The 20855-nt window shown below is 35.4% G+C and overlaps 1 protein-coding gene across 29 annotated transcripts in view; it reads right to left on the minus strand.

Annotated features, from left to right (window-relative positions):
* Window positions 1-20855, minus strand: part of TMTC2 (transmembrane O-mannosyltransferase targeting cadherins 2) — a 949512-nt gene that overhangs the window by 95687 nt on the left and 832970 nt on the right. For 5 of the 29 annotated variants that reach the window (XR_014804573.1, XR_014804526.1, XR_014804528.1 and 2 more), the window contains 2 exons: window positions 11462-11738; window positions 10235-10744 (listed from right to left, as the gene is read on the minus strand). The gene's annotated coding sequence lies outside the window, so the exon portion shown is untranslated. Of the gene's footprint in view, window positions 1-7297; window positions 7374-10234; window positions 11739-18518; window positions 19402-20056; window positions 20214-20855 lie in introns of those variants that run through there. The other 24 variants (XR_014804541.1, XR_014804556.1, XR_014804549.1 and 21 more) reach the window with 8 other exon arrangements.

Below are 20855 nucleotides of genomic sequence, written 5' to 3' on the forward strand. Positions count from 1 at the left end.
TTTCTGATACTAGTTGTGAAATACATGCTTTTCTAATTCTATAGAAGTTATCATGGAAATTATAACACATACATTTCCACTACTAAACTCTGTATTAGTGCCACTGCTTCCTTCTAGGACAATGTAAGACCCATAGAACACTTTTCTCTTCCTCTTGACAAATTATTCCTGTTCCACGTTTGTGTTCTATACATTCAGTCCCATTAATATTATATTATGATTAAGTATTTATTTACATTTATTCACATATTTATTGCTTTCTGTGCTTTTCTTTATTTTATTTCTGCCCATTCCTCTTGGACCTCTTTCTCTTTGCAATATGTATTCTGTAGATTTCAGTGCACCTCCACATGTGACCAGCTTTCTTAGTTTTGTTTGAAAGAGACTTGGTTTGGCCTTCATACTTGAAAAACTCCTGTGAAAATGGAAAAATCTTTCTGTTGGGAATAAGTACTACTGAGTTATGAATATTTTAGGTTTATGTGCTCAGTGAGTCACAATAAGGTGGTCCTAACTATACGAGCCCATGCTTGTTGTTAATCCTATCCAGCTGGTTGTGGGATTCACTTCTATGTAAATCATGCACTGCTAACGTCTGGACCCGTGGTATGATTTATGTACATTTGGCTTTGGTACCCGAGCCATCTACCTCCAGTTTTATGTACATACAAAACTGGCAACCATTCTGTGCTGATGTAGATTAGAGGTGATGTCTTTCCCTGGTGACAGTCAGCATTTTTGTGTTTGTGTTGATATAGTGAGACTGAGATTTATTACATACACACACACTCCAACTCTGCTATTGTCAAATCACTATTCTTAAAGTCCCTTGGGGATGGAGGAGTGGAGATGGGTTTATTCTTGATTGACACTTAACATCAAATAGCCTTTGAAGCCCTAGCTTTCTAGATGGAAGAATGTAGATGTCTCCTGTTAGGCTCCGCCCCCATGGGAAGGGCTTTGGGTTCTGTCTCTATGACTTTTGGGAACAGAGAAGCATCCTTACAATAAATATTATAATGGTTGGAAAATGTCTTTAGGGAAAAAGTGGGCATCTATGCTCTGTTTAATTCTTTGAGCAATTTTATAGTAAGATTTTCACCCTTTATTTTATCTTAAATTTTTGAAGCTTTGAAAATACCTTGCTAAATATTTTAATTAGCGTTTTAATTAAAGTCAGAGGGAGGAATAATCTGAATAGTAATTCTGACAATTCCAAAGACAGGATGACAGTTTTTCACATTGTCAATATCTCAGAGTAGAGTGGATTAGTAGGCTCCACTCTTTTAATTGTGTGACTCATTGATTCAGTGGAATCCGAACCCTTGCTTTTTCTTCACTCTTCTTAGCTCCACTGTAGAGTAAACAGAATTCTAAGGCAGTATCTTCTCTTGTTCTAGTAGTTACAAACAAAAACTACATGTTGATGCCCTTGGCTTGGTAACTTAGAAATTTCCCATAACCACTTATTATAGAAATTCTTATACTTCAGAGACTGTTTTCTCTACAAATAAAATTATGTCAGAGAATATGGGTGGTTTTTGTCCGATGAACATTAACCAAAGAAATTGTAACCCAAATGTAAGAGGTCCTAAAACTACTAACTAAATTCAAAATCATATTATTATATTTTTGCTTATTTTATATTTTGTATTATGCTTTATATTTCAGAAATATTTAAATACCATTCTTTCTTAGGAATTTTACGTGTTAGCTATTGGGTTAATTTTTGCTGATCATTCATTATAAAAGTTTGTGTGATGCATGTGTTCTTGTTGTGTATTGAATTGGGGGTGGTGAAAATGAGCCAGCTTTAAGGTTATTAAGTATATTTTATGAACATGTTTCTGATATTGAATATATGAGATGATATACGCTAATATACATTTTATGATGTTTTGCATTAATATTCTATACTATAATAACATTGAACTTTGACAGCTTTGGGTGCAAAAATGTTCTGTAACAACCTTTGATTTCCAGTGGCTCATGTAACTGTAGATTTATTTCTTGCTTACATTTTATGTCTGTGCTGGTGGGTTAGATGCTGACTCTTGTCCAAGTTCAATGTCAGATGTAAGTCTGCTCTGATATGCCCTCTAATTTCAAGACCAGTGTGATGCAGAACCCATCTGAGAGGTGATGTTTTCATGGGAGAGTAGAGGAACAGAAAAGGGGCACAGAAACTTGCCTTGTCCGTACAGCTTTTACTCAAAACTGGCACCTTGTTACTGTCTGCATTGTATTGACCAAAGCAAACCTTAGGACAAAGTGGCGCATGACTGGGTTGAGAAAGATGTTCTTCTCATGAAGTGTGGTAAAGGAGAATGAAAATTCAAAAATAAGAAAATTAACCTTGGGAGTTAAGCATTGTGGCTCAGGGGAAACAATCTGACTGGTATCCATGAGAATGGGGGTTTGATCCCTGGCCTCCCTTAGTGGGTTAAGGATCCAGTGTTACTGTGAGCTGTGGTGTAGGTTGCAGGTGTGGCTTGGATTCCACACTGCTGTGGCTGTGGTGCAGGCCGGCAGCTGTAGTTCTGACTAGACCCCTACTCTGGGAACTTACATATGCCACAGGTGTAGCCCTAAAAAGCAAAAAAAAAAAAAAAAAAAAAAAAAAAAAAGAAAGAAAGAAAGAAAGAAAATTGACCTTAAGGACACTTGGCTTATTGTTTTTGTTTATTTCTTTTTAATTGTGGAATATTTCTAACAGAAAACTCTAGAAAAATAACAAAAAAATCCAAAATATCATTCAACAAGTTTTAGCAAAAGTAGTATTCTTCCATATCTTGTACAAACATTATTCTTTAGTAAAGCATGCCATCCAGAGATGGTGAAACTCTGGTTAACTTTTCACCATTCATACCATTATCATCTTTGCTTTCCCAGAGCTGATAACTAACTGAAATTTAATATTTCACTTTTTAATGCACCTGTACACATTGACTAGATATAAGTAGATACTTAAGCAGAACAAATGTGAATTTTTTCATTATAAAATATTATATTTATAGAATTCTACAAATTGATTTTTTTATCCTAAAATATTTTCCATGTTAATATGCATAGGTCTAGTTTCATTCATTTTAGCCACTGTGTGGTATTCCATTGTGTGAATAAGTGACAATTATTTAGTCCATTTACAGTGTTGAACATTTAAAATTTTCCATTTTTTCACTTTTTAAAAATTATATTTGATTTACATGGTTTCATCAGTTTCTGCTGTACATCAAAGTGACCCAATCACACACAGTTCCCTGTGCTGTACAGTAGGGCCCCATTGCCTATCAATTCCAAATACCACAGTTTGCACCCCAAAACCCCAAACTGCCTGTCCATCCCACTCCCACCCCCTGGGAACCACAAGTCTGCTGTCCATGGCCATGACCTGTTTCTGTTCTGTAGAGGATCATCCATGCCATTTTCCACAAATGTGCCACATGATTTCACAAATCAGCGATGTCATATTGTATTTGTCATTTTCTATCTGGTCTACTTCACTTAGTATGAGAATCTAGTCTAGCATCCATGGGGACATAGGTTCGATCCCCGGCCTCATTCAGTGGGTTAAGGATCCTACATTGCCATGAGCTGTGGTGTAGGTCACAGATGCAGCTTGGATCTGGCTTTGCTGTGGCTGTGTTGTAGGCCAGCAGCTACAGCTCTAATTTGACCCCTAGCCTGGGAACTTCATTATGCCACAGGTGCAGCCCTAGAAAGACAAAAAATAAAATAAAAATTTCCATTTTTAAAATTGATTTTGTGTGAGTTGATTTATCTTTGCTGTTATAAATGTTTTGATAAGCTTTTTTGTGCCTGTTCTGGTATAACTATGCACTATTAAAATATTATACTTCAAGTGGATTTGTTAAGTCAGGGAATGTACATTTTAAACTTTACCCATTACTCCTAAATTATTATTAAAATAGATATTATCTGCTTAAGTCCCCACCAGCAATTTATTAGAGTTCATATTTGTCCATATTCTAAACAATTTTTTTATAAATAGATATAATTTTTTAATTTTAAAAATGGTTATTTAATACTATCATATTCTTTTACTTTTCATTTTGCTGATTAAAAGTGAGGTTGAGCATCTCCTCAATCGCTTTACATAGCGATTGGAATTTTAGATTTCCTCGTCTATGAACTGATCATTAACTCATCTGTGTCTTTTGTGGTATTTTATTGTATAGTTAGCAGATCTCTTATTTATTTGAGAGAGTTTTTAATATATTTTAAATTTTAATCTTGAAAATAGGCCACAATCTGTAGATAGTCTTTTTAGATACTTAGATTTTTCTTTTTATCACATATTATTTTTATTTAATTTACTTTCATTTATCAGTCCTTTGTATTATGGTCTGTGCTTTTTGAGTTTTGTTAAATGAAACACTTCTAAAGTGTTAGATTGTTTTGTATTAAAGTTTTGTTTTTCACCTGTAGACCTTTCATTCACCTTGTAATTTGTATACGAAGAGGTGCTTTATTCTTTGTTTAAATAACTAGCTTCTAAAATTTTACCATTAAGTAGAATAATTATGTTTGGGAACAATACATTTATCAGATTATAGACATTGCATTTATTCTTACTTTGCAAAAACATTTTAAAAATCATGAAAAAGGGTTTGATTTTATCAAAAACACTTTTGGGGGCAGAACGAAATAATGCCATTTGCAGCAAATGGATAGAACTAGAGACTCTCATACTGAGTGAAGTAAGTCAGAAAGAGAAAGACAAATACCATATGATATCACTTATATCTGGAATCTAATATACAGCACAAATGAACTTTTCCACAGAAAAGAAAATCATGGACTTGCAGAATAGACTTGTGGTTGCCAAGTGGGAGGAGGAGGGAGTGGGGTGGTTGGAGAACTTGGGGTTAACAGATACAAATTATTGCCTTTGGAATGGATAAACAATCAGATCCTGCTCTATAGCACTGGGGACTATGTCTAGTCACTTATGATGGAGCGTGATCATGTGCAAAAAATAGAATGTGTACATGTATGTTTAACTGGGTCACAATGCTGTACAGTAGAAAAAAATGTATTAGGGAAATAACTATTAAAAATAATAAAAAAACAAAAAATAAAATAAAATAAAATTATGAATAAGGGTTTGATTTTATCAAAAATACTTTTGGGGGCATTTTTGGATGGGGTTTTCCCCTTTTTAATATGCTAATGTTTATTCAGTATTCTGATGCTGCTTCCCTTTAACATTGCTGACTGTGGTCTGTTATTTTAAAGATACTTGCTTTGTTTATTTAGATTTTTATATAGTTTCATAAGTGTGATCACTCTACAAATATATTTTCTCTTTTTTTTCTGTTATTTTATCACAAAGTTTAACTTCTAAATTTTCCTTATTTTTCTATTCTCTGGAAAAACAAAATGTATATAACACATGGATTTTCTTACCCTTGGTGGTATAGAAAACTCATATAGTTGACTGGGTCTGTTTTAGGGAATAGGGGCCATAGAATATATTTGAAAATAGATTTTATTCTTTGATACTTACTGCTTTATTTAGATTTTCTGTATAATTTTGAATCATCTTTGGTTATTTATGTTTTTAGAAAATTATGTATTTTATCTGAAAACATAACACATATTTCACTTATGATTGTTTAATAGCCTTCTTTTCATTTTTAGTGTTATCTTTTGGACATTCCTCTTTTTTCTAGTAATTTATAATTTTAGAGGGGAGAATCTGTGAGTTTGTATCTCTAATTTATTTTTACCTTTCCCCAAATAAGCAGCTTTTTATTTTAAAATTTTGTCCATTGTTGCAAGTTTATTTTCTGTCATTTCATTTCTAGTATGTTTTGCATATTATTTAATCTTTACTGTTTCTTCTAATTAAAATCTTTGTCCTTCTTTTCAAAAATTTTGTGTAGAGCATATATTTTTATTTTAAGAATTTTTAGTCCACTAAACATTTTAGAATTTTAGTCTTATTTTTCTCTTTAACCTCTTATTCATTTATGTTTTACCCTCCCAAAACTCATGGATCTTTTAAAGTACTATATACTTTATATTTTTAAAATTCTAATCAATCTTATCATGATATCCAGGTATGAAGGACCTTGCACACCCAGTCTTTGAGACAGCGGGCAACTTTGGTTTAATTGTTGGTCTCTTTGCTGACAAAGCCACAGTCTTGTCACTGAGGGCTGTTTTCTTTGCTTCCTTTTATTGAACAGAATTGAGATCAAACCCAGCTCTAATGATTGAGTATAGCTCTTAGGTCCTGTCTAACCAGGATCTTTTTTAGTCCTCTTACTCCGCAGGATGGTTAAAATTTCTGTGAATCACTTCATGCTTCTGTGGCAGCACCCTTGCTTTTAACTTTGCATTTGTGGTCTTGTTTAAGTCCAGAGAGAAAAAATAAATGTCTTATTTTTAGGCCCAGATATATCCTACTTATTTTCCATTTTTATATTTTATCCCTCATGGCTTCATTTCTGGAACAGATTATTTCTGAGTAGTATTAATTTACTGTACAATATACAGCAGAAATTCCACCCCTTCTAAAGATATGCAGTTTTACGAAGCACCCTCTTTTGATAGTCCATAGATAATGAGTGCCAAACACACAAATCAGTCACTCCTTTAGCAGAATTTTTGAACATTTATTTTCAGACATTATCATGACCCAAATATGATTCTCTCCTCAAAAAATATAAGCTGCTATTGAAGAGAATTGAAGAGAATTAGGAGAGTATGTTATTTAAAAAGTAGAGGTGAAATTAATATCCTTAAAGAACTGGAGCTGTACCCCATTTTCCATGGCTGGAGAAGAAACAGGACAGGTATGGTTGTAGAGAGCAGAAACTTAAATGAGTTCAGTTGGGTAGCCATGATTGCTTCAGTTATGTAGAAGGCAAGAAGTTGTAAGAGGGGAGGCAATTTGTGAAGATGAGAAAAGTTTTGTTTTAGGAGTTTCCATCGTGGCCCAGTGGTTAACAAATCCAACTAGGAACCATGAGGTTGCAGATTTGATCTCTGGCCTTGCTCAGTGGATTAAGGATCCGGCATTGCTGCAGCTCTGGCATAGGCCGGTGGCTACAGCTCTGATTAGACCCCTCGCCTGGGAACCTCCATATGCCCCGGGTCGGGGGGCGGGGGGAGGAGGACGGGGGGAGAAAAGACAATAAATAAGTAAATAAATAAAAGTTTTGTTTAGAGACATAAAATTTATGTGTTAAAAATTATTTTTAAAAAGTTGAGTGCCAACTGGCTAATGAAACTTGAAACCAAATGCTTGAGAGATGCTCACACTTACCACGTATGAGGGAATTGATGATTGGGGTGCCTCGAATCTCCAGGATTGTGTGCAGTTCTGTAACACTCTTCAGAAGCTCAGATTTTGGAACAGACAATAGAATCACATAAATTAGAAAGTGTAGCATTTTGTAAGACAAAATGTGAGAAGACTGCGACACAGAATGTCAGCAAGCGAGTGATTGCGGTGTTGCATTTTATTGTCTAGAGACGAAAGCGAACCCACGGAGGTGAGGGAGAAGAAATTGTTACTCACTTCCATTTCTGTTTCCTGCGCTTGATTTTGAGTACTTTGAATTCAGAGGTGTATTTCTTTTCGTTACATATCCACAGTACTTTCTCTGACATACAGCAGGATTCAATAAGTAGCTATTGAATTGAATTGAATTTTTACAAGATACTTTGATTCAAAAATTGGCAAATGAAAACTTGCGCAGTTCACAAAAAAGTATCTCTTTGAATGCTGAAAGTGAATTTAAATTCCAGCGTCTGGGTTATCTTTCATAACCAGATACTTGTGAGGCACTAGCAATTACTTTCTGAAATGTCACAGTGATTCCTATTTCTGGGCAGAAGTCCACTAACAGAATTTTTCACCTGAATCTTTCCAAAACCATGTTTTTTTACACTCTTTTTGGGGATTTTTGAATAAAGGCAACAGAAGTAGAAAGACTACCATACAAAAGAATGGCGTGGTGCATTGTATTAATCTTTTTCATGTGTGAAATGTAATAGGGGTCTAAAGAACAGTGACTGGTGATATTTAAAGAAAACCAAGGGAGAAATCTTAGTATGGGTACATTTTAAATTTCTAAATATAAAAGCAAAGTAGTAATCCATGGTGGAGTTAAGGTCCTCTTTGTTCTCCTGCTTTCAAATGCAGCATGTGACATGTTCTGTAATAACATGAAACTTAAACATAGTGCTTGAAGCAAAGCTTTAAAATTCTCCCATTGAAGAGACCTATGTGTTTGCTATTTTTTTTTTCTTTCTGGGTATATTTTAGTGATATTTTACAATAGAGCGGAAGGTAGTGTTTCACTAGTATACAAAAAATAAATGTATCTATCAAAAGGCCACTCTTTTTTACATTAATAGAGTATATTATAAAAATGAATTATATTGCTGCATTTGATTTTATTCTAATTATAATGTTAAATTAATACAAGTTTATTCTTTATCTGATTCATTTTGAAAGCACAAATTTATTCTAAGAATTGTAAAATTGTTTAGCTATAAAGGATACATAAACTTTTACATTCAGAATTAAAGTGTTCTGGAAAAGTAGGATATATTCTCTCCAAAATACCTTATTTTTATATCTCTAGTAGAAAATTTTGATTTTGTTTCAAGATGTACTTTGTAAGAAATTTGCAAGAAATCAGTAACATATTCATTATAATTATTGTATTTATATATTTACATGTGTAGATTTTATTATATAGACTTTATAGAATTCTTAGGTATTAAAGATAAGAATTCTTAAAGATTATGTAAAAGAATTTCCTCAGGTAATGAACCTGAGGTTCAGATAAAATAAAATTAGAAACACATTGTTATATTTAAAAAATACTTTTTTTGTCAAAAGGAATTTTAATACTTAGAGATGTAACAAGTATAGGAACAGGTTAGGTCACATACTGATATAGTAAAGCAGAGGGTATAATATAAAATCATAAAATAATCCCATTGAGTGTGTAAGAGAATACTGGGTAAAAAAAAAGCTGGAGAATTAGGATAGGCTTTAAATGCTAGCTAAGGACTCAGTATTTAATTTGTGTCTTTTTAAAAAAATTCCACAATGAATTTATTACATTTATAGTTGTACAATGATCATCATAATCCAATTTTAAAGGATTTCCATCCCACAACCCCAGCGCATCCCCCCACTCCCGAACTGTCTCCTTTGGAAACAATAAGTTTTTAAAAGTCTGTGAGTCAGTATCTGTTCTGCAAAGAAGTTCATTGTGTCATTTTTTCAGATTCCACATGTCAGTGAAAGCATTTGATGTTGATGTCTCATTGTCTGACTGACTTCACTCAGCATGATAATTTCCAAGTCCATCCATGTTGCTAAAAGTGCTGGTATTTCATTCCTTGTAATGGCTGAGTAATATTCCCTTGTGTATATGTACCACATCTTTTGGATTCACTCCTCTGTTGATGGACATTTAGGTTGATTCCATGTCTTGGCTATTGCAAGAGTGCTGCAGTGAGCACTGGAGTACATGTGTCTTTTTGAGTCACAGTTTTCTCTGAATAGATGCCTGGGAGTGGGATTGCTGGATCAAATGGTGGTTCTGTTTTTGGTTTTCTAAGGAATCTCCATACTGTTTTCCACAGTGGTTGCACCAATTTACAATCCCACCAACAGTGTACTAGGGTTCCTTTTTCTCCACACCCTGTCTAGCACTTATTGTGTGTAGACTTTTTGATGATGGCCATTCTGGCTGGTGTAAGGTGGTACCTCATAGTGGTTTTGATTTGCATTTCTCCAGTGATGAATGATGTTGAACATCTTTTCATGTGTTTCTTGGACACCTGTATGTCTTCTTTGGAGAACTGTCTGTTTGGATCTTCTGCCTATTTTTTGATGGTTTTTTTTTTTTTTGTTTGTTTGTTTTTTTTTTTTTTTGGTGTGGAGCTGCAGAAGGTGTAAATTTTAGAGATTAATCCCTTGTCAGTAGATTTATTTGCAAAGATTTTCTCCCATTCTGTGGGTTGTCTTTTCATTTTGTTTAGGGTTTCCTTTGCTGTGCAGAAACTTTTAAGTTTAATTAAGTCCCATTTGTTTATTTTTGTTTTTATTGTCAATACTCTAAGAGGTGGATCTGAGAAGATGTTGCTGTCATTTATGTCAGAGAGAGTTTGGCCAATGTTTTCCTCTAAGAGTTTTATAGTGTCTGGTCTTACATCTAGGTCCTTAATCCATTTTGAGTTTATTTTTGTGTATGGTGTATGGGAGTGTTCTAATTTCATTCTTTTCCATGTGGCTGTCCAGTTTTCCCAGCACCACTTATTGAACAGGCTTTTTTTTTTTACATTGTATATTCTTGCCTCCTTTGTCATAGATTAGTTGGTTGTAGGTGCTTGGGCTTTAATTCTGGGCTTTCTATGCTGTTCCACTGATCTATATTTCTGTCTTTGTGCCAGTACCCTATGGTTTTGAGGATTATTGCTTTGTAGTATAGTCTGAAATCAGGGATCCTGATGCCTTCAGCTCAATTTTTTCTTTTTCAGGATATCTTTGGCTATTCTGGGTCTTTTGTGTTTCCAAACAAACTTTAAAATATTTTGTTAAAGTTCTGTGAAAAATGTCCTTGGTAATTTGATAGGGATTGCATTGAATCTATAGATTGCCTTGGGTATATTTAAAAAATATTCAAATTTTCTTCCTATATATCCAAATAGTAGTTTATATAAATTAGTTTCTGAAACAAAAATGGATCTATAAGAACAAAACACACATAAATTGAAAAATTCATGAATATAAAATAAATAATGAACTCCATCAATGAAACAGAAGAAATCATATTGCTTTGAATATGACTAGTTTGGTTTTCTGCTTTAATAATGTTTCCAGTGAGTTAAGTCTGCTTCAAAATGTTGATCTAAATCCTAAATAATTCTATCAAGCCCTACTGGAATAGCACTCATCATTTTGTAAAACTTCTTTCTAATTTAATTGGGGAAGGTGGTATTGACCAAAACCAGCACTGTTTTATCTCTTAACTGACATGGGATTTTCAGAAAGTCACTTAATTTGTCTGTCTCAATCTTTTGTTCTGTATAGGAATATATTTTATTTCTTTAGGGAGATTATCAGTCATGTCAATAACAGTTTCCTCTTCTGCCTTCCCTTGTTTTCCCAGTTCATTCATATTGGTGGTATTTTTAAACTTTAATTTTATAGAGAGAAGGTTGCCAAGAGAGAGATTGATATGGGAAGAAGAGGAGGACACAATGTGGAAAACAGAGTATCTACCCATCACCAAGGTCCTTATACTATTTTTTTGAACCAGAGGAAGTGGGGATTTGGTGTACTTAGAGGCAGAGCTAGTAGAGAATTCAAAATTATTGTTAGACCTGGCCTCAGAAAATTTGGGGCCCACGGTGACAATGGACGCAGAAGAGACCCCCCCACCCCCATCAACTTCATGCTTACCAGCAGTGTTTTGGTACTTGGGTGAATAGAGAGTCGGGGACCATCCATCCCAACAAGCATAGCTGAGATGTCAGAATTCTCCTCTTGGGCTCTGATGGTAATAAAGCTTCTTTAGCAAACATTTCAGGAGGCACATATGATATGAATCACTGATGCAAGAATCCTCAAAGCCAGAAGAATCTCTCTGCTTCGGGTCCCAGTTGCTTGCATTGTCAGAAGTCTTCCTTTCAGCACATCATATATGCTAATATTCTCCATTCAATAAAAATGTTAGCATCTGGAAAGCAAAATAGTTTCTTAAATTTTATGTCCCTTAATATCTAGGAAAAGGGGAGAGAAAAGTTATATTACTGATATATAAGTATGGATATATTTGAAGGTGGCAACAATGAGATAATTTATTTTCACAGAAGTGATATAGGGCAAGTACCATACTGTATACATTAGGTTAGGATTATTTTATTAACCCGAGGAGAAAGTTCAAGGCGGGGAATATAGGAAGGTGTTTGTGAAGAGAACAATAACATTTGTTCCTCAATCTAAAATCTAAAAATAATTACATGCCTGTCTCAATCTGGCTGAGAATTCACACACTTCCTGAATTTATCTTGGCAATAGCAGAAGAAAAAAGAAAGACCCTAAAAGACAGATGTTCAAGATGGAAATATTTCTGGAATAAGAGAGAGATGTTTTAGTCACATTTTAACTCTACATTTATTGTTCTTGAATCCCTGACAATTTGCTTTCCATGCTCATGTAAGATTTTCTTTGTTTGCATTTAAAATTCATTCTTAATTTGAATAGTGATTTGCTATAGCATGGGTGATGGGCAGTGGTTGATAAGCCACAGAGGCTTTAGGACCCTTATTTTGACTGTGGTCTGAACTTTCTGCTTGATATTAGAGTAATTCAGAAAATGTCCTGTTTCTCCAGTTTCAAAGTGACAAAATTACATAAAGGAGATGTGATCGAAAGTGGTACTATAAGACAAAAAATGTAGACATAGGGTAAAAGAGCATTTTGAGAATGCTGGTGGGCTTACAGATAACAAAAATACCTTGATTCCTTCCTTTTGAAGTGTTTCTGAATTAAAAGTTAGATTGATAGGAATTAACTTATTCCAAGTTGCTCCTTGTCAGTATTTCAAATTATAATTATGTGTAAGTATACCTTTCTACATTTTCAATATTTGAAAAAATGAATATAATGCATGTGTGCCTATATGGATCAGTTTAAAAGTTTTTTTTTAATTTTTTTTTTTATTTTAGGGCCACACCCACGACATATGGAAGTTGCGGGCCAGGAGTCAAATCAGAGCTGCAGCTGCCAGCCTAAACCACAGCCACAGCAACATGGGATCTGAGCTGCCTGTGTGGCCTACACCACAGCTCATGGCAACACTGGATCCTTAACCCACAGATCAAGGCCAGGGATTGAACCCGCATCCTCATGGGTCCTAGTTGGGTTCGCTACCATTGAGCCACAACAGAAACTCCTAGATAAATTTTTTTGACTTTTCATCCCAATCCTTTTGAGAAAGTGAAGAGGAATAATGTCAGTCAGTTTCACAGTTGCTTCCCCAGGACCTAGAATTGTGCTTGACATTGAGTAATAATTCAGAATAAATGAATAAATGTGTGAAGGCAGAAAGGTGAACAGGCTCATATCTGGTGTATATTCAGTATATCTAGCAACCTCAGGCATCTGTCTGAAGCTGACCCAAGTTATGGTGTCTGTGACCCAGTATATAGAGAAAAAAATTATCATTAGTTCACTTTCATGGTAGATTTTGAGGCTTTTTTAATGCCAAAGTAAATAATAAAACCATCCTACTTGAAGGAACCTGAAGTCATCTCGTTAGGCACATAATTTTGCAGCTGAAGCTGGAGGCCAGTGCCCTTATGTAACTTGCCTGCAATCATCCCGCTAATAGCAGTACAGAGAATGGGGACTCTTGTCCTCTTTCCCACTCCAGTGTCCCTTTCACGAACCAACACTATAAACAAAGCTAGAAAGCTCTCATTTTTGCTCTGACTCTTACTTCTTTTTTGTTGTTCTCTTCATCTTTCCACATAAGCCAGAATCAGTTAAAAATTATTTTTCATGGTCTTCAGATAATGGATGTCTAACTAAAGACAGTCCTGCTGAAGTAGTTCTTATAGGCAGGCTTAAGTCAAACACACATAACTATCATTTTTATTATTGAGCACATGCTGCAGTGAGACCCCCTCAGCAGGACCCAACATTGCCCTTTTCTTTGACTTATTCCTCACTTGAACCCGATGAAATTAGTCATATATTATCACCATTTTTTTTTTTTTTTTTTGGCTAAAAGAAATTGAGAGTGGCTGGGGGAAAGTTAAGTGCCTTGTCTGAAGTTACTGCTAGTAAATGGAAGAACTAGGATATGGTTAGTAGAGCCAGCTATTTCTAGAAGTGTTTGAGAAGTTTCCTTTGTGTAGCTGGCTTGGCCAATAAGCCATAGGCCAGATGTTTCACACCCTGGATTGATCTCAACCAGTTTCTTTAACTTTGTTCCAGACCAGCCCTACACTGGATGCTTGGGTGGTAGCTGATGCCATATTATTGAGACCTATTTGGGAATAATATGTAACTTTTACACAGTTTGAATACAGTAAGTGTTATAGAATATCACATTTTAAGGTAAATCCATGAATTTTTATTATTTGAAACAAAATTTGCTCACCTGGTTCAATGTAAAGGAAATTTAAAACACTTTATAAACTTGTTATTGACTTCTTGGACCTCACAAAGCTCTTACAAAACACCATTTAAATAAACTAAGTGTAAATATACTAGAAACATATGAATTAAATTTCCCTTGAAATGCACTGGCTTTAAAAATTGGAGGAAGAGTGCTTGGCCAAGGCATTTTATGTTTTGCCAAACCCCAAATGTTTGAAAAAAATAGTTTTAAAACATTTTATTGAGTTAAAAATGCTACTGCGTATACACATTCCTTAAAAATCTGTGTTTACTTATTGAATCATAAGCCATATTACATTGGTACAAATTACGTGATTATGGGGCGATGTGTCAAACTATTCAGGATATTAATGTAAAGTGTTTGCTAATTTAGCAGTGGTCAAAGATTGACAGAGCTATACAAAGTGTCCTCTGCTCAACCTAAAAACCATAGGACAGTGCAGCCATAGAACTGTTTTCCAGGGAAGTAGCATGGATAATTATTTTGGATAACAAAAACTTGTTCTCAAACTTAATGACTAATAATTATAAAAATAGCTTTAATTGACTAAAGGGGCAAGGAAACAATTGTAAGAATGTAACCTGGTCATGGTAGAACATTAATCACTGTATGTGTGTTTGTGTGTGTGTGTGTTAATTTATTCAAATTGGAACCAAACCCATTTTTTGGTATAAGTAATTGGCAGTTTTCAAGTTCCTTTAGTGTATAAGTTTGAATTTCATATGGACCCTAATAGGAAAAGATTTACAAACTAGCTTCTGTAACAGTGGGTGGGCATGACCTACCCAACTCACGTTTCTGCTGGGTGATCCACTAGAACTTCAGTCCTTTGAATATTAATGGATTTATGGTCTTTCTGTGTCCACTTTTAAAACAGAATTACCCCAGAGTGTTAGGTCATTGCTATCTAGTTCCTTAGCAAGAATTGTTTGAAACTCTTGGTGGTTGGATTGACAGCCAGCTGGAAACAAAGCTTTGTGGGAATAGGCTTTAGCCCAAGAGTCAGCTGGGAAATGTCTGAGACATCTAAAACTGCAAGTGTAAACGGTCTACAGTATGAAAAAGCTTGCCTCGCTCTTTGAGTCAGAAATCCATCAAAAGTTCTCCATGTGCGACTCTTGGCTCTTTATGGGACACAGGACTTTCCCATGACTACATCGGGTACAGGCTAAAGGGCTCTTTTCCCAACACCACTCTTAGCCAGACACTTCATTCTTCTTTCACTTTTCAGATGAAAGTTTACCTCCCAAGTAAATAGTTGGATGACTCTGTCTTAAGTAGGTCCTCCGTGGTCTCAGATGTCTTCTGTTTCAGCTTCTTTGTTTCCTTTATAACTTTTACTAGAACTTTGAGTTATATTTATTGCTTAAGAATTTTAAACTTACCTCCTTCACCAGAGGAGTCCTTTGGAGAGGGGTAATGCCAGTCACATTCACAATTGACTCTCCAGGACCTACTATCACGGTTGGCATTGAACAGATGCTTTTTTTTTTCTTTTTATGCCCATATCCATGGTATATAGAAGTTCCTGGCTAGGGATCAAATCAGAGCTGCAGCTGCAGGCCTATGCCGCAGCCATGGGAACACCAGATCTGAGCCATGTCTACAACCTACTCTGAAGCTCTTGGCAACGCCAGATCCTTAACCCACTGAGGGAAGCCAGGATCGAATGTGCGTCCAAAGGACACTATGTTGGGAACTTAACCTGCTGAGCCGCAGCAGGAACTTCTTAACTGAAAGCTTTCCAGTGAGTACATGTTTGAAGGTGGAAAGAGTAACAAGCTCATATGTAGTATATTCACTGTATTTAGCAATAGCGGTCATTTGCTAAAATTTAAGCAAATTATGGTGTTACTGTCATGCAGGAAAGTAGCAAATTAACCTTGAATGAACTGAGTCAGTGGCTGCTGATATGATACCATGTTCTATTCCTTCATTCAAGATATGAGCTTGAGTAAATCTGTCTCCTGGAAGAAAAACTTACGAACCTGATCACCTAATGCCTGGATATAAAGAGTATATTTAAGGCAGAAGACTAAGGACCTGTGCTAAAGAAGGAACCCTCCAGCCTTCTATATGGCCAAACAGCTAAAGGGGAAAGAAGGGACTGAGTCGGGCGGATGGGAAGTGTGGGGGAAAGAATTCATCTGAAATTCCCTGTGTTTTGGTCTACTTCTGAAAATATTAAAATATGTCCCTTGTCTTTTTTGACTTGAAGTAAGCTCATTTCCCAGGCAAGTTTTCATAGAATATGGTGGCCAGAAATAGAGATTTGATGGAGCCTTATTGCAAACTCTAATTATTTTCTGGACACATAGTTTTATTTGGATATTCAACTAAAAACTAAATTCCCAGGGTTTTTTCCTCTGATTGCCATAGTTAATATCTGTCTGCTAACTCTTCTATATCTCACCCCAATTTTCACTAATGTCTTATTTCCTCTCTTCTTATGCCCTAAGTATTATTTTACCATCTAACTATGTGTCCAGAAAATGTGAGTGTAGTAGAAAACAAGATGTATTCAATTTTTCATGGATTGTATACACTTTCCTAAGAACCTCTACAACCTACCAACATATTCATGGGTTGGAAAATTAGAATCAGCTTGGTTACTTTACAATTTCCCCGGTTTTGAGATTGGTCCTTGGACTTCTTCCATTGAGAGGGTTAGATTGAAAGAAAGGGTCTGCAAGACTGCTAGATTACTGCATAGTGTTCTGTGTCATTTCTCTGTTGCCATAAAAGAAAAAAATCGCCCCAGTGGGTGATGCGCAAGAGTGCAGCAAGGACTTGCCAGTGACTGTGCGTGTGTAAGGAGGTACCTCTTAGAACAAGTGAGCAAGGAAGCCAGGGTCGTCTCCAGATTTGACAGTTAGATGTCCACACTCCCTGGAGTTTTCTATTAGCATGTCTATACCCCTCTCATATTTCTATCCTCGGCATTTCTCTAATTTATGATTTTTGTAATGTCTTTGTCACGATAAGTTAGAAATTTAAATTTGAGGAAGTTCCCTTGTAGCACAGTGGGTTAAAGGTCTGGCATGGCTGTAGCTGTATGTAGTTCAGGTCACAACTGTGGTACGGGTTCAGTCCCGGGCTTCGGGAACTTCCACATGCCATGGGTGTGTCACAAATTATTCAAGTTTTGATTATGTTCTAAACAACAATATTTCCCTGAATCACAGAGGCAAGTGAAAAGAGGCCAAGGTATAAAGAATAGGCAAGAACTCCTAGTGGCTTCTCTTTATAGTAGATACAGTGAAAACCACCCACCAGTTATAATGGAAAATATTGGTTTGGCCCTTGAGAATACCTTTATATTAGAGGAGTTTACCAGATGTTTGATGCTTTTGATTGGTATGCAATTTATAAGCTGTATTGGGTTAACAGTGACAGTTGGAATTGGGAAATATCATCAAAATGACAGTGATATATATATATTGTAAACAGTGTTTTTGCTATAAGTGAGATATATTAAAAAATAAGATATTTTCAAATCAGTTCGTTCTAAAGTCTTTGCATCTTGCATATATATATACATGTGTAAATATATATATGCAAATATATGTGTAAATAAATGCATATATACATACATATACACACACACACTTTCTACTATTTTTCTCATTGCCCATATGAACTTGTTGAAACTTAAGCGCACATCCATAAAAGCCTTACTTATCTTGTTACTAGTCTAAATTCTTTGTTCCCCTAGAATGGAAGAATTCAACCATTTTTAAAAATGTAACATAAGGGACTAATAGAATAGGAGTTTGCTATGGTATACCTGACAGAGTCACACATATATATTAATTTTTTATTCAAATTAGTTTAAGCATATTTTATCATGATTGTATTGAGTACGGAAACTTCTCCCCTCCACTCAGATTTCCAAGTGAAAGGACTTCCTGGCTTAGAGCGATACGGGGCCTCTTTCTCCATTACTTACATGCTCATCTCTGTAAACGAAAGATAATATCTGCTAAATTTTGTAGGAGGAATTATATACATTCAATCCACCTCCCTTTCCCCTCCGTTTTCATGCCAGCCTCAAAATTCACAAATTGTTGTGCCTATAGTATGAAGCTTACCAGGGGAAGCTTTGAATTTTTCAGATCTATTCAAGTACATTTATTAGTAGTTTGGGTTTTGGCAAGCTCTCTCTGCTATAGATTTGAAGCAAATTCTCTAAACAGCCTTACTTGATAAAAGTTGATATTTTCATCTCAATGTCTTTAAGTTTTAGGCTTGACATCACAATTAATTCTCAACCCAAGAGGAGAATAAAGAGATGTTATTTATTCAAACTTAAAAACCACAACACAGAGAAACGGATTACAGTTTTATTTTTATTTTCAGTGGTATGGTGTATATTTTATTCACCTAATGCAATGTGGAAACACTAAAATGTATACGTGTAGGTACATACAGAGACATCCACACATAGAAATCTACATAAAAACTTTCTGTGAAATAATATTTTTCCCATATTGAGGCAACTCAATGATTAGAAGCTGAAGAGTTGATGAAATTTATCAGTTAATCAACAAAACACTTTTACATTCAAAACATGGCAAAAATACATTGGTAGGTCAAGTTGGAAACAAACATAAACATGCACGCTTCTTTATAATAAAGTGGACATTTCAGGCTTCAACTTATTTTTTTTAGCAGCACTTGACTTTTTAAATAGTCTCTCTCATCTTGGATTTCTTTTCACCCATGTTGGTGGAATTACACGGGTGTTCTTCCTACACCTCTGGTATCTCCTAGGACATGTATTTCACAGGCTTATTCTCTGCTACCTGGTCAGTTGGAGTTGGAGTTCCTTAAGGGTGAGTCCTAGAGTCTCCTTTCTCCTCACTTTACACTCTCTCTCAGCCAGATGCATGCATTCTTCATGAACTTCTCCGGCTGAGGAAGTTTGTCTTTATTTCCAGCCCTAATCGTTCCTCTCAGCATGGATAGAGAGAGTCACCCCTTATTTGGTATTACTATTACCCAGTTATTTCAAGCCACACACCTCATTCTCTTTCCGTTTTCTCCTGAGCACCCCCACTATTTCCGTAGTTTCTTTCACATGCCAGAAGGTAAGGAGTCATCCCTGACAACGTCTTCCTTATTCTCTGTATCCATCCTCTATCAATCTCATCAAAAGTGTCTTTCTCTTTCATCTGTTCTGGTCCAAATTCCATTATTTCAGATATTACCACTGTGATTTAATGTAGATATAAGCAGTCATTATTAATATCTGTTTTAAATATTTCGAAGTTAATTTCAGTAAAATGTAAAGACAAAGCTACACAGGAGACAGACAATTTGAGTTACGTGGTACTTTGTCATTAACCCGATTTTAGTCAGGGAACTGGGGAGTACTCAAAGCTTACTTGGGTAATCATTCCTCAAGAGGCAGGATTACTATCGATGTAAGTAACCTATAAATCATTCACTGTTCTGACAACTTCTTAGTCCAATATCAGTTTACTAAGATGGAGATCTTTGGGATTTATTTATTTATTTGAGGGCTGCACCTGTCGCATATGGAAGTTCCCAGGCTGGGGGTCAAATTGGAGCTGTAGCTGCCAGCCTACACCACAGCCACAGCAACACCAGATCTAAGCCATGTGTGCAGCCTACACCACAGTTTACGGCAATGCCAGATCCTTAACCCACTGAGCAAGGCCAGGGATCGAACCTGCATCCTCATGGATTATTAGTCCAGTTTGCTACTGCTAAGCCACAACAGGAACTCTTGGGTTATATTTAAAATGTAATAGATACTCCACTAAGGATCATAATTATTTTTTAATGATTATTAGACTTTCTTCTGTGTGTTTGTGCATTCCTTGGAGGACGTACTAACTTGCCAAAGGTGTTTCAGGAGAGATCACAGAGGGACATGTTAAGGAGGGAAAGCTTTGTATTGGAATTAGATGCATCAGAATTTAAATCCCAACTTTGGTCCCTAAGTTATGTATTCACTTGTACACCTTGCCTTCTTGCTTCCCACCTCAGTATCCTCATCTGTAAAAGAGGAAAAAAATACTTTTTCTTGGGTTATGAGGAACATCAACTAAGATACAATTCATGAGACACATTATTAAGCTTACAGCACGGCCTCATATGTTCTGGAACAACAATAAAACTATATGCTATGGAAAATATTATTTTAATTCTCTTTAAGCTGTACTGTACAGAACGATTAGAGCCTAAATTTAGTCCTGAATAGTCTGAATTCTAAGAACAAAAGTATTTGGTGTGGGGTTTAGTTCATTAATGTCTGCTTACTAATACTTAGTGGATATGATTCTTGTATTTTAAGCTACTTGAAGTTCTTTGTGGGAGCTATTTAGTGCATACATTGTAAACTAAAAATCAGATAAAATTCTGCTCCTGTTTTTTACATGACTCCTAATCTGTCATAGCTGTATTTTAAGTTAACCTTAGAAGGTGTACCTCATATAACACATGCTTATCTTCATAAATCAATAGTAAAGGCCAATTATGTAATTTTTTGCTAAATATTTTATCACCTGAATTTGGAATCTGGAAATTTAAACCTGAAAAGACCAATTAAATATAATTTTCCTGTTCAGATGGAAAATTCATGCAATTGTTCTCCTCATTTTTTATAAGTAGACACTTTTCTGCCCAATTTTCTCCATT

This window comes from Sus scrofa, chromosome 5 (assembly GCF_054392235.1).
Source record: "Sus scrofa isolate SSC_HxYL_T2T_F1_AM1 chromosome 5, Sscrofa_HxYL_maternal_Yorkshire_Landrace_v2.0, whole genome shotgun sequence".
In the NCBI taxonomy this organism is placed as follows: domain Eukaryota; kingdom Metazoa; phylum Chordata; class Mammalia; order Artiodactyla; family Suidae; genus Sus; species Sus scrofa.